Below are 5,809 nucleotides of genomic sequence, written 5' to 3' on the forward strand. Positions count from 1 at the left end.
ACAAGGTGTTTCAGAGGTACATAGAAGGGAAAGGTCTTAAATATAGGGCATTTATGTTGCATTACTTAGCGGTCATCGTTGAGTCAAAAGTTCACACAAAACTGATGCAATAATTGTATTAGTTTCATCATGTTATAAGAGTACATTATAGTGATTATACGAATTCTATTGAGGATTTCGTGGGTCAAGTAACCTGAAATAAATATTGAAGTGTTGAATATTTATATGTAACCACTTTTTTATCTGTACGGGTTGTCCAGATTAACACTGCAATCTATATTAATTGATGTATTTTATAGTAGCATACGCATTGTCAATTATATGGAATATGTTTAAAAATAAATATTGTCACAAAGTAGGGTTCGAGTCTGTAATTTGTTTGAAGATTGATTTAAAGTTCGAGTTATCAGTTAAAAATTCTAGTTGTGTTTCGTTTATGGCCAAATTGAGGTAAAATTTAAGTTATGTTTCGAGTTACACTTCAATATAAACTTGGGGTTCGAGTAAATGCCAAGTAAGAGTTCTAGTTACGATTATTGTTAAGGGTTTAACGATTTCTTATTAAAACACTGTAAGTGTCAAAGTAAAAATTGAAGGATAAGGCATGATTAAAAAAATATAATTTATTTGGACCCCTGAAATTATGAAAATAGTAAAATTCTCCAATCCTTTCAAAATTTCTAATATTTACAGTAGATTATGGTGTTCATTTCTTCACGTGACAAATGCTGATTTTTTTATTGGCTGAACGTCAGGAGGATTCAATCGATTATGAAATATGAATATTATATCATGAACAATTAGCTCCGCTCATTTTATCAATAAAAGATTCGGACAAACACCGTGGGGCAAACTGGCAAATTCGGTCAATATGCAAAAGTAATTGACATTATATATTCGTAATATATAGCTTCACCATACAATTATGGCCTTTAACAAAAGTTAATATCCAAATTTGTAAAGGTCTTCGTACACAGGGAAAATAACCTTTTCAAGATTTTAAATTATTTATGAAATATATTTTCTCGAATTGAAGGTCATATAAAAAAAAACCATGTGGTATGATTGCCAATATAGTACGGCGGATTTGTGAAAAATTGTGCACATCCTGTTACAAGCATGAAATTTGGCATAGACCTTCCTCAACTATTACTCTTTAATTTCAGATAGGGAGGCATTTGAAAAAAAATGTCTCACTTCCGGTAAAATCCAAAATGGCGGACGTCATACTTAAATCAGCCCAATATCGAAGACTAGTGTGTAAAAATGTGTTATTATCATGCTACTATCATAATATTTGGTACAAACCTTTGTTTTTTACTACTGTTTGATAAATTAAATAGATGAGATGTCTTCAGAAACCCTTCTTCCGGTTAAAATCCAACATGGCGGACATTGTACTTAAATAAGCTTATTGTTTAGGAAGGGTAATTGAAATGTGTTTTAACGTATTGCTACTATCATTGCATTGTGCAGGAACCTTTCTTTGGTGCTTCTGATGGACACAATGTACAAGACGTATGTCTTAAAACCCTTACTTCCGGTAATATCCAAAATGGCGGACATAGAAATATCAATTTATTATTCAAATATTCAACTTTTTTCAAGATGTAAAGAAAATATTTGTTTTTGTGCTGGTCATTTAACTTTTGGCTGTAAGTAATCCCAAAAACCACTTATTCTATCATGTTACAAGTGCATAAATATAAAGTTGACACTTCCGGTAAAAATATGACGTGAATTTCAAAGATGAGTCCTCAATCCATTTCTTCGATGGAGAGTTTAGGATTGAGTGATTAAAACAAAATAAAATCACTTTAGTACTGAAACATATTTAAAATTACTACAATTTTCAGCCAAAAATAACGATCACCACGACATGCACACATCGCAGTGCACGGGATACCCGATATTCCACATTAAACATGACCGCGGCATCCTCTCATACTTCCACAATGTACAAGCTTCTGACAAAATGATATGGCCTCAAAAAGAGTTTTTTTTTTTTAAAGTTTCCCTTTTTGTCCCCGCCTGGAGTGGGTAGCATAGGAGCCAATCCCAAGCTCGTCTTCCTAAACACCTTCCTAAGTATATGGCATGATTTACATGCTGGAAAAGACTAGACCAAGTTGAGGAAATAGCCTCAAAAAGCCTTCCCTTTTTGCGCAAATAGTTATTTTCTTGCTTCGTTAACCATGGTATACCCATCTGTTAAGTTTGTGCGATCTTGCAGTAAATTACCGGTAATTTAGTCTGATCAATCTTTATTCTTTATGTTAAAGTCACAGCTTCAAATGCAATCGATGTCTCTCAAATAGTCTTTTTTTCTCTTTCAAGCAAAGAGAGAACCATATCACAATAGGTAAAGGCATGGATAATAATAAATGTGTCAGATCACTCATTGCCTAGTGCATTTGAAAGGCCATTGCTAGATATTAATCCAAAGTCTTTTGCACTCCCAAACACAATTCATAGTTCGTCTACCCCTATGTCACGGAATAGCGAAACAGTAGTGACAGCATCATCATTAACGACTGTTCGAATCATGACTTTTTTCGGTTCGTGTTTCACTGCATCAGGCACATGCACCATGATTCTAGTGTCTGCCTCTAAATGTAAACTTGGTGCTGAACTTGAAATACATCACGTGGTGGATTAAATAGAATATCCTGACCACTTGTTGCTATAACTACAATACACATCCAAGAGACCTTCCACTTGTATTACAGTTTTATGGTATTTTATTAAGGTAAGGATATAATACCCAATCAGCAAACTCGTTAGGCCGCAATTCACAATATTTTTATGGCTAGACCATTTGAAAGGTCATGGATTGATATATATCTTATGCTTTTTCCCCTTCCAAATGCACACCAAAGTTTGTCTGTCTCTATGTCACGGAATAGCGAAATAGCAATATCATCAGTATCGACTGTTCGAGTCATGACTCAGTTAGGTTGTGTTTCACTGCATCAGACACATCGATCTTGATTCTAGTGTCAGTCTCGTCGTGTAAACATGGTGCTAAACTTGAAACATCATCAAATGGTGGATAACACTGAACATCCTGAGCAATTTTTGCTACAACTACCTTGTACTCAAAATTGTATTGAGCAATCTGCTGTGAATAAAAACTTAAAAGTTCTTTCTTATTGTCGTCATCTCTCAGAAAACTTTGCCAATTTTGAGGATGTTTTTAACCCTGGATTCGTCTGTGTATCCCCTTACCCCTAAATGTTGCTCTTGCTTCTTTTAGCAGCTTACAAACTACCAGTATTGTCTATGTTTGCATCCGACACTACATTCACTGTTGTTACAGTTTTAAGGTGTTTCCTAACGAGTTTGATGATTGAGTATTATGTCCTTACCGTAATAAAATACCTTGAAACTGTAACAAGAGTGGATGAAGTCTTTGATGAGTATGGTAGTTGTAGCAACAAATGCTCACGATATTCTATTTTATCCACCATGTGATGTATTTCAAGAGAGCACCATGTTCACATAAAGAGACAGGAACTAAAATCATGGTGCATATGTCTGATGCAGTGAAACACGAACTTGAACGAGTCATGATTAACAGTCACTGATGATGCTGTCAATACTATTTCGCTATTCCGTGACATAGGGGCAAACGAACTATGGATTGTGTTTAGGGAGGCAACAATCTTTTAATTAATATCTATTATGGCCTTTTAAATGCACTAGGCAATGAGTGATCACACACACTTATTTCAGACCTATACCTTTACCGGTTGTGATACGGTTCATTCTTTGCTTGAAAAGGAAAAAAAAATGCGTAGGAGACATTAATGGTGTTTGAAGATGTGACTTTAACATAAAGAATGATGAATGATCAGCCTAAATCATCGGGGTTTTACTGTAAGATCGCACAAATTTATCAGATGGAGCTTACATGATTAACGAAGCAAGAAAATCATTTTTTTGCACAAAACGGAAGGCTAACTATAAGTGAGGCCCACAGCTTGGTCTAGTCTTTTCAAGCATGTAAAACGTGCAATATACTAATGCAGGTGTTAAGTGAGACGAGCTTGGGATTGGCTCTTATGCTACCTAGTCTAATGAATTTCGAAGGGACAAAGAGTGTCCCTTTAAAAAAAACTTTTTCTGAGGCCTCATAATTTTTTCAGATGCTTGTACATTGTGGATGTAAGAAAGGATGCCCGGTCATTTTTATTGTTGAAAATCGGGTCTCCTTTGCACTACCTTGTGTGCATGTGGTGGTGACTGTGAATAAATCTGTATTCTTGTGGCCATAAAGTTGAATTTTTAAATATGTTTTAGTACTATAGTGATTTTATTTTGTTTTAATCAATCTATCCAAAACTCTACATCGAAGATATGGATTGAGGACTCATTTTTGAAATTTGCGTCATATTTTTACCGGAAGTGTCAACTTTATATTCAAACATTTACAACATGATAAAATAAGTGGTTTTGGGGATTACTTAAAGCCAAAAGTTTAATGACCAGCACAACAAAAAATCATTTTCTTTACATCTTGAAAAAAGTTGAACATTTGAATAATAAATTGATATTTCTATGTCCGCCATTTTGAATATTACCGGAAGTAAGGGTTTTTAAGACATATGTCTTATACATTGTATCCATTACAAGCACCAAAGAAAGGTTCCTGTACAATTTAATGATAGTAGCAATACGTTAAAACACGTTTCAATTACCCTCCTTAAAAAGTAAGCTTATTTAAGTACAATGTCCGCCATGTTGGATTTTAACCGGAAGAAGGGTTTCTGTAGACATCTTATCTATTTGATTTATCAAACAGTAGTAAAAAACAAAGGTTTGTACCAAATATTATGATAGTAGCATGATAATAACACATTTTCACACACTAGTCTTCGATATTGGGCTGATTTAAGTATGACGTCCGCCATTTTGGATTTTACCGGAAGTGAGACATTTTTTTCAAATGCCTCCCTATCTGAAATTAAGGAGTAATAGTTGAGGAAGGTCTATGCCAAATTTCATGCTTGTAACAGGATGTGCACAATTCGTCTGAAATATGCTTGTAGCCGCCGGACTAATACGACAACTCTCCACAAGAGACGAATATGATAATGATTATGATATACATGTGTAGATTTGAGATATTTAAGTTGGATGAATTCCTCTCGGTTGTGAATTAAAAAAAATCAAAATCTGAATGTCTAGATCCGAGCATATCTTAAATTTTCATGCAGCATCCATATATCCTCGACGTGTGAGGAAAGAAAAAAACGATATGACGGGACGTCATTTACTAGAAATCATTTTGACGAGCTAAATCTAAAAGTTTTGTTTTCGCTACGCAGATATTCCCGAACTGTTATTTTGCCTATGCGCATATTCCCGAACAGTTATTTTGTGGGAAAAGGGTATTATTTTGAAAATGATATTTAATTAATTATATCAATTTTCACTAGCTGATGGCCATACCGTAAAGGTGAGAAAACTTTATAGCGATGAAGTTTTCTTTTCCGATTTTTGTGCCGTATAAGATTCACTTCAATCAAACAGCTTCGAACACACTAATCGTGTAAAATTAAGGAGGTGACGTTACAACCTCAATATAAAGATACTTCATTTAAATAAACGCTTAGCGTGTGCGAAGGTGTTTGAACCTTATGCAGCTGAGCACGAAAATTGGAAAAGAAAACCTCATCTTTATAAAGTTTTCTCACCTTTACGTTTTACCCCCACTCCACCCGGTCACCTTTAAAACAAATCATAAAAAATCTTTTATTTTGATTTGAGAAGAAAAAATCAAAGGCAAACAATAGTTGGTGGTTCA

This window comes from Mytilus trossulus, chromosome 10, assembly GCF_036588685.1.
Source record: "Mytilus trossulus isolate FHL-02 chromosome 10, PNRI_Mtr1.1.1.hap1, whole genome shotgun sequence".
Classification (NCBI taxonomy): Eukaryota; Metazoa; Mollusca; class Bivalvia; order Mytilida; family Mytilidae; genus Mytilus; species Mytilus trossulus.